The sequence below is a fragment of the Hordeum vulgare genome, chromosome 7H (genome assembly GCF_904849725.1).
Source record: "Hordeum vulgare subsp. vulgare chromosome 7H, MorexV3_pseudomolecules_assembly, whole genome shotgun sequence".
NCBI lineage: Eukaryota > Viridiplantae > Streptophyta > Magnoliopsida > Poales > Poaceae > Hordeum > Hordeum vulgare.
In genome coordinates this window covers 232,035,209-232,044,751 of record NC_058524.1, presented here as the reverse complement: position 1 = coordinate 232,044,751, position 9,543 = coordinate 232,035,209, and positions in this window count along the sequence as shown.

Sequence of the window (9,543 nt, the reverse complement as noted above, 5' to 3'; positions counted from 1 at the left end):
AATATTTTGCAGGAAACTATGGAAGAAGAAAATGCTGAAGCTGTGAGTTCATTAGATGAAAAAGATGACGAGGAGAGAGAAGAACAAAAGGAGGAAGAGCGGACTAGCTACCTGTGCCCACCTTCTAATGAGAGTAACTCTTCGACTCATACTATGATCCTTTAGATTCGTTTGAAATATCCCTTTTTGATGAACTTGATGCTTGCTATGCTTGTGGCCATGATGCCAATATGAGTGATGCTTATGAAGATGAACTTGCTATAGTTCCTTATGTTAAACATGAAATTGTTGCTATCGCACCCACTTATCATAGTCCTATTATCTTTTTCAACTCTCCCAACTACACTATATCGGAGAAGTTTGCTCTTATTACGGATTACATAGATGGGTTGCCTTCTACTATTACACATTATGATTTTGATGAATATAATATGCATGTGCTTGCTGCTCCTACTTGTTGCTCCTACTTGCAATTATTATAAAATTGCAAGAAACTGCTTATGCTATGTATTGGCCTTTACTTGATGTGCATGAATTTTTCTTTTATGACATGCCAATGCATAGGAAGAGAGTTAGACTTCGTCATTGCATGATATATGTTACCTTGTGCTCACTACTAAATTACAAATCATTGTCAATTAAAATTGGCTTTGATATACCTTGGGATCCGGGTGGATCCATTACTTGAGAACTTTATGCCTAGCTTAATGGCTTTAAAGAAAGCGCTGCCTGGGAGACAACCCAGAAGTTTTAGAGAGTCATTTGTTTTTGTTGAGTGCTTTTATATAGTTTAAAAACAAAAATATATATATATGGGAACTTAAAACTTTTTCAAAAAGAGAAGCGATTGAAAGGTGATGCATTGCGGAAGTGAGGGTCGACCTTGAACACTTGTGTTCATGCTCATGGAAAAAATGTAGAATTTTTCATGGAAGTTTCTCGCAAAAATAATTATCCGCTTTTACAATTTCATTGTATTATAAAAATAATGTGCCAAGTAAATCCTTTATGATTAGTTTGGGTGATAGTTGTTTGATCATGCTGAAAAAGACAGAAACTTCGCACTCACGAAATCAATTTTTATTTCTATACAGAGAGTGCTATTGAGTTGATTCTTTTTTCTGATGATTGATATACAAATTTACTTAATTAGCATAATTTGTTAAGAATTTTTGGAGTATAAGAACTATGGTATAAGTTCAGATTACTACAGACTGTTCTGTTTTTGACAGATTCTGTTTTCTATGCATTGTTCTCTTATTTTGTTGAATCTATGGGTAGTATCGGGGATATGAACCATGGTGAAGTTGGATTACAGTATATATAATGCTAATATGAATTTGGAATGAGTTCACAACATACTAAAAGTGGTGATTTACTTTATTATACTAACGGATCTCATGAAGGTTTTGTTGAGTTTTGTGTGACTGAAGTTTTCAAGTTTTGGGTGAGACCACGATGGATGAAGGAATAAGGAGATGCAAGAGCATAAGCTTGGGGAAGCCCGAGGCACCCCAAGGTAATATTCAAGGAAGACTCAAGCGTCTAAGCTTGGGGATGCCCCGGAAGGTATCCCCTCTTTTGTGTACAATCTATCGGTAATTTTACTCGGAGCTATATTTTTATTCGTCACATGATATGTGCAAATGCTTGGAGCGTCTTTTGTGTTTATTTTTATTTTTTCTTTTATGCACCATGCTGGTATGAGATAGTCCTTGGTTGGCTTCATAGAATGCTTCATGTGCTTCACTTATATCATTTGAAGTTTGGATTGCCTGTTTCCCTACACATAGAAAAACGCCATTTGTAGAATGCTCTTTTGCTTCACTTATATTTGTTAGAGCGGAGGATATATTTTGTAGAAGAATTAAACTCTCATGCTTCAGTTATACCTATTTAGAGAGTTAACAGGAGTTGGTCATTCACATAGTTAGTCATAAAATCCTACATAAAACTTGTAGATCACTAAATATGATATGTTTGATTCCTTGCAATAGTTTTGCGACATGAAGATGTGATATTTGAGTCATGCTAGTGAGTAATTGTGTATTCGTAGAAATACTTGTGTTAAGGTTTGAGATTCCTGTAGCATGCACGTATGGTGAACCGTTATGTGACGAAGTCGGAGCATGATTTATTTATTGATTGTCATCCTTTGTGTGGAAGTCGGGATCGCGCGATGGTTAACTCCTACCAACCCTTCCGTTAGGAGCATGCGTGTAGTACATTGTTTCAATGACTAATAGAATTTTGCAGTAAGTATGTGTTCTTAATGACTAATGTTGAGTCCATGGATTATACGCACTCTCACCCTTCCACCATTGCTAGCCTCTCTAGTACCGTGCAACTTTCGATGGTGCATTACACCCACCATATACCTTTCCTCAAAACAGCCACCATACCTACCTACTATGGCATTTCCATAGACATTCCGAGATATATTGCCGTGCAACTTCCATCATTCCGTTTATTATGACACGCACCATGATTGTCATATTGCTTTGCATGATCGTAAGATAGCTAGCATGATGTTTTCATGGCTTGTCCGTTTTTTGATGTCATTGCTACGCTAGATCATTGCACATCCCGGTACACCACCGGAGGCATTCATATAGAGTCATATTTTGTTCTAAATATCGAGTTGTAAGTAAATAAAAGTGTGATGATCATCATTATTAGAGCATTGTCCCATGTGAGGAAGTAATAAAAGAGTCCAATGAAGCCCAAATAAAAAAAGAGGCCAAAGAAGCCCACCAAAAAAAATATATATATAAAATAAAAAATGAGAGAAAAGAGAGAAGGGACAATGCTACTATCCTTTACCACACTTGTGCTTCAAAGTAGCACCATGATCTTCATGATAGAGAGTCTCCTATGTTGTCACTTTCATATACTAGTGGGAAATTTTCAATATAGAACTTGCCTTTTTATATTCCAGTGATGGGCTTCCTCAAATTGCCCTAGGTCTTCGTGAGCAAGCGAGTTGGATGCACACCGCTAGTTTCTTTTTGAGCTTTCATACACTCATAGCTCTTGTGCATCTGTTGCATGGTAAGCCCTACTCACTCACATTGATTTCTATTGATGGGCATCTCCATAGCCCGTTGATACGCCTAGTTGATGTGAGACTATCTCCTCCTTTTTGTCTACTCCACAACCACCATATTCTATTCCACCTATAGTTCTATGTCTATGGCTCATGCTCATGTATTGCGTGAAAGTTGAAAAAGTTTGAGAACACTAAAGTATGAAACAGTTGCTTGGCTAAAACCGGGGTTGTGCATGATTTAAATACGTTGTGTGGGGAAGATGGAGCATAGCCAGACTATATGATTTTGTAGGGATAGCTTTCTTTGGCCATGATATTTTGAGAAGACATGATTACTTTGTTAGTATGCTTGAAATATTGTTGTCTTTATGTCAAATGATAGACTATTGCTTTGAATCACTCGTGTTTTAGTATTCATGCCATGATTAGATTATATGATCAAGATTATGCTAGGTAGCATTCCACATCAAAAGTTATCTTTTTTATCATTTACCTACTCGAGGACGACCAGGAATTGAGCTTGTGGATGCTGATACGTCTCCGTCGTATCTATAATTTTTGATTGTTTCATGCCAATATTCTACAACTTTCATATACTTTTGGCAACTTTTTATAGTATTTTTGGGACTAACATATTGATCCAGTGCCAAGTGCTAGTTCCTGTTTGTTGCATGTTTTTTGTTTCACAGATTATCCATACCAAACGAAGTCCAAACACAATAAAAAACCTACGAGGATTTTTTTTGGAATATTTATGATTTTTGGGAAGAAGAATCTAAGAGAAACGATGCCCGAGGGGGCCACAAAACCAGGAGGTGCGACCTACACCCCCCAGCACGGCTGGCAAGCTTGTGATGAATCCCTAAGGCAGTTGGAGCCCTTCTTTCTCTGCAAGGAAGATAATATCCGGAAGAAAATAGTGTTAAAATTTTAGCCCAATCGGAGTTACGGATCTCCAGGAATTTAAGGAAGGGTGAAAGCCAGAATCTGGGAGCGCAGAAATAGAAGGACACACAGAGAGAGAGAGAGAGATCCAATCTCGATGGGGCTCTCGCCCCTCCGTCGCCATGGAGACAACTGACCAGAGAGGAAACCCTTCTCCCATCTAGGGAGGAGGTTAAGGAAGAAGAAGAAGAAGAAGGGGGGGCTCTCTCCCCCTCTCTCCCGACGGCGCCGGAACACCACCCGGGACATCATCGTGTGACGGCGATCTACACCAACACCTCCGTCATCTTCACCAACACCTCCATCACCTTCCCCGATCTATATTCAGCGGTCCACTCTCCCGCAACCCAATGTACCCTCCACTTGAACATGGTATGCTTCATATTATTATCCAATGATGTGTTGCCATCCAATGATTTCTAAGTAGATTTCGTTGTCCTATCGGTGATTGATGAATTGCTATGATTGGTTTAATTTGCTTGTGGTTATGTTGCTTTCCTTTGGTGCCGAACATATGAGCGCGCGGGTGGATGACACCATAGGGTTAGTAGTATGTAAATAGGACTATGTATTGGAGGGCAAGCATGACAGAAGCTTCAGCCTAGCATAGAAATTGATGCATACGGGATTGAAGGGGGACCAATATATCTTATTGGCACGGTTGGTTTTTACCTTAATGAACATTAGTAGTTGCGGATGCTTGCTAATATTTCCAATCATAAGTGCATATAATTCCAAGTAAGGGATGACATGCTAGCAGTGGCCTCTCCCACATAAAACTTGCTATCGGTCTAGTAATGTAGTCAATTGCTTAGGGACAATTCTGCAACTCCTACCACCATATTTCCACACTCGTTAGACTAACGTAATTGTTTCTTTATCTAACCAGCCCCTAGTTCTTATTTACGTGTTCTTGCAAACCTATCCTATCACTCCTACAAAGTACTTCGAGTTTCATACTCGTTCTAGGTAAAGCGAACGTAAAGTGTGCGTAGAGTTGTATCGGTGGTCGATAGAACTTGAGGGAATATTTGTCCTACCTTTAGGTCCTCGTTGGGTTCGACACTCTTATCGAGAAAGGCTACAAATGATCCCCTATACTTGTGGGTTATCACGGGAACACCAAAAACACACTTGGTAGGGTTAAGCTTCATCTGGTATACGCGAAAATTGTCAAAAGTCTCCGTGAGATCCTCCAAAAGTGATTCCTTTTTCTGCGATCTGACCACGATATCGTCAGCGTAGGCGTGAACATTGCGTCCGATCTGGCTGTGTAGGCAATTCTGGATGCAACGTTGATAAGTCGCCCCCGCGCTCTTGAGCCCGAACAACATGGACACGGAACAAAAGGCTCCAAAGGGGGTTAGGAAGGACGTTTTCTCCTGGTCCTCCACAACCATCTTGATCTGGTGGTATCCTGAGTAAGCATCCAAAAAACACAATTGCTCGCAACCCACCGTAGAGTCAATGATTTGATCAATGCGGGGAAGGGCGAAAGTTTCCTTCGGGCAGTCCCTGTTGAGGTCGGTGTAGTCGATGCACATGCGGTAAGTGCCATTCTTCTTTAGCACCACGACCGGGTTAGCCAACCATTCAGGATGGAAAACCTCAATGATGAACTCAGCGGCCAAAAGCCGGGTGACTTCTTCCCCAATTGCCTTATGCCGATCCTCATTAAATCGGCGAAGATACTGCCGAACTGGCTTTATTTTAGGGTCAATATTAAGATGGTTCTCAACGAATTCTCTCGGCACACCCGGCATGTCTGAAGGTTTCCATGCAAAGATGTCCCAATTCTCACGGATGAATTCGATGAGCGCGCTTTCCTATTTGGGATCCAGACCCGTCCCAATGGTGAACTGCTTGATTGAGTCGCCATGTGTGAAGTGTATCACCTTCGTGTCAGTTGTCGGTTTAAACTTGAGGGGTGACTATGAGTCGATTGTGGGTCTCTTGAGCGGTGTCTTATCTGCCGGGTCAACATTGTCCTGGTGAAACTTGTGTTCCTCGGCTGCGCAAGCCGACTCGGAGTAAGCCGCGTCTCCTTCCTCACATTCTTGGGCGATCTTTCTGTCCCCATTGATCGTAATAGTCCGTTTAGGGCCAGTCATTTTGAGCTTGAGGTTAACGTAACATGGGCGGGCCATGAACCGAGCGTAAGCCGGTCTTCCGAACAGCGCGTGGAAGGGATCTTGATCTTGACCACCTCAAACATGAGGGACTCGCTCCTGTAGTTAGACTCCGTGCCAAAAGCTACGTTAAGTTTGATTCGCCCAACAGGGTATGCTGACTTATGTGGAACAATATCGTGGAAGACCATGGAAGACGGCATTAATTCTTTTTCTGAGAAATTCATCCGCCGAAAGGTATCGAAATATAGGATGTTATGATGATGCCGCCATCCATAAGGACTTTGGAAAGGGTGTAACCTCCGACCTGGGGAGCCACGACCAACGCCAAGTCGCCAGGATTATCAACCCGGGGCGGATGATCTTCCCTACTCCAGATAATGGGTTGTTCAGACCAATATAGGTACCTAGGGAGCGCCGGCTCAACCACGCTGAAAGCCCTGTGCTTCACCTTTTGGTCCCATTTGCAAGTGCTGGTGGTGAACACGTGGTATTTCCCACTATTCAACTGCTTAGGATTAATCTGAAAGCCGCCATTGTCATCCTGCCGCTGGGGATCACCTTGCGGGGGCGGTTGCTAAACCACGCCCTGCATGTTGTACCGCTGATGATTGTGAACATGGTACTGCCTGGCGTTAGACTGTGACCCGCCCTACGGGCCCGGGTTAGGGAACCCACCGAATGGGCTTCGGTGTGACCCGGGCATGCCGAACTGTTCCTGACGTCCACCTTGGTCACCTCCTTGACCTTTCTTGAGCACCTCAGCTCGGAATTCCTGCATCACATAACAATCCTCCCAAGAGTGGGTAGACGGCCCTTCGGTAGTGGCGTGTTGTGGGCAGGGGCCTTTGAGCATCTCGTGATAGTTGCGTCATTTCTTCTCACTGAAGCCCCTTTTCTTCTGGCGTTAGTTTCTGTTGCCGGTGTGAGTTTTAGTGACGAAGTCCATGACGCCTTCCCGTTGACTCCTTTTACTTTGTCCCGCGTGGTTGTGGTTGTTCCACGCTTGGAATTGGGAGTGGACCTGTCTATGAATACTCACAACATATGCCATAGGTAGGCTAAAGTCGGTGAGAACCGAAGGGACAAAGGTGGGCGTTGGTAACGAGGTTGGTACACGCATGGGACGCACGATATACCCAGGTTCAGAGCTCTCCGTAGAGATAATACCCCTAATCCTGCCGGAGTGTTTGATGTATGGGAACAGAGTACAATGTCGCTCCTGGAGCTGTGTTGGGAGGAGGAAGAGGGGAGCAGCCGGCTCGTCTTTACCTCTCTCTCTGTGGTTGGTGAGTGTGTCGTGTTGAATGACTGGTGAATGATCGGCCCCCTTGCATGGGGGGAGACCGGGGGGTTTTATAGACGAACCCGCCGGCCTACAATATGGATAAAGGGTACAAGCCTGGGACACGGCTGGCTGCTTCGCCGTCTAGCCAGGGGCCCACAAGGATCTTGTCTTGTCAATGAGGGGCCCGCCAGCTGCATGGTCTCGATTGCCTGTGGGACCCGTCGGCTGGCCAATGAGGCTCTCGCGTAAGGTTGACGCTGAGCACGTGCTGTACGTCAAGGGTCGCCCCGCGAGATTCTTCATGGGCAGGTTGTACGACCGCCTCCACTGTTCCCCACGCCTAGTGCATTAATGGAGTGGGAGTGGGACGATCCGACACTATGCTAGGTGATGGATCAGAGCCGGGGTAGGTCAGCGGCGTGGCCGCCGATGCTCGTACCTGTTGGACGCCCTGATCTTGTACCTTTGCTAACGCGTAGCTACCTTTAATCGTGAGGTCTCTTCCTGACCTACGATCTGATGTGACTTGTGATCCTCGGCCGGCTAGCCTGTTTGGCCAGCCGGCTCGAGGGTGGCCGCCTCCTCCAGAGTCCGGCTGGCGGGACCAGGCCGGATCTGAAGGGGAGGCCGCCTGGATTCTAGCCGGCAGGGGTCGCTTGGCCGGCCGGAAAGGTGGCCGCCTCGTCCTCTAGCCGGCCAGAAGACTTGGGCCTTGGGAATCTTCATACATCCATGTCCGTTGGGCCGGAAATGAAGGAATAGGCTTGATGAGCCTACCCCGGGGTTATCCCCTCGACAGTAGTCCCCGAAGCTGGCGAGGTCTGCCGCCTGCGGGCGGGCGGCGTCACCGGCTTGTTTGTTTGTCTGGATATTTTGCCTGCTATTCGCGGCGAAGGACGCCGGCTTTGAAACCAGGTGGCTTCGAAGCGACGCCTCGGTCTAGTCGTTACTTGTTCAGAGAACGCCACGTGCCAGGCCCCGCGTGGCGTAATGATGGCGATTACTGCTGACGAGACCGGGCCTGGGCCCTGAGTCCCGCCATGACGCCCCCTCGGCCTCCGCGCGGGTGATCCTCTGCGGATTTACTCCGCGGCCGTTGGGCTTAGGGGAGCGTTACCGCTCGTAATACACGAGGTTAATGGGTCCTGGCGCGCACTGGATACCCTCCCCACGACGCTTCGTGGGGGTTTAAATGGGACATGAGGGTTCCGAGGAAGCCATTCGCCCCCTCTTCTCGCCCTGCGTCCGCGCTCTCTTCCTCCCTGCGTCCTGAGAAGAAGAGCTCGTGTCCTTCGTCTTCTTCATCCTCGTCGTTGCGGCATCGTCGACCGCTTCGAGCTCTCGCCACCCGCAGCCATGGCCGGAGGTTCTTCCTCAAAGAAGTCGTCGGCGCAGCAGGCGTCCTCGCAGGGGGCCTGGCTGGGCAGCGACGTCGACGAGGGGCACATCGAGGCGCTTCGTCACCATCGACTGCTGCCCCCAGTCTCCCAAGTGTCGGTGCGCCTTCCCAGCTCCGAGACCGGTCCCGCACCCTCCGCGGGAGAGGTTGTGGTCTTCGTCGAGTACTTCTACCGAGGTTTCGGACTCCCAGCTAGCTCCTTCTTCGCTGAATGGCTCCAATTCTTCGGCCTGCAGCCGCAACATCTGGCGCCGAACGCCATACTGTAGTTGGCCGCCTTCGTGCTCCTGTGCGAGGGCTTCGTGGGGATCGAGGCTCGCGTCGATCTGTGGCGCAACCTATTCTTCTTTAAGCAGAAGTCCATCACCATGGAGAAATCCCAGGTGGAGAAGCTTCGGGCGCCGCGCCCCATGACGCCGTGCGGGGCCGCGCCGGTGCACCATCGCCTGAAGTCTGGATTCCCCCAGATGCCTCTGCAAGACTCCATAAGGCATTGGCAGAAGGGTTTCTTCTACGTGAAGAGCGCCGACCCGGCCTAGGACGCCCTCAACATGCCCCCGTTCGCTATCGCTCCTCCGACGCGGCGGAACTGGGATGCGAAGACTCCCAGGCCGCATCCAGAGGTGGCGCTTATCTGTGCCCACCTCGACATCTTGGGGAAGAGCGGCCTCCTCGGCCGCGACCTTCTCGCCACCATGGTGGTCCGCCGAATTCTGCCTCTGCAAAGGCGGCC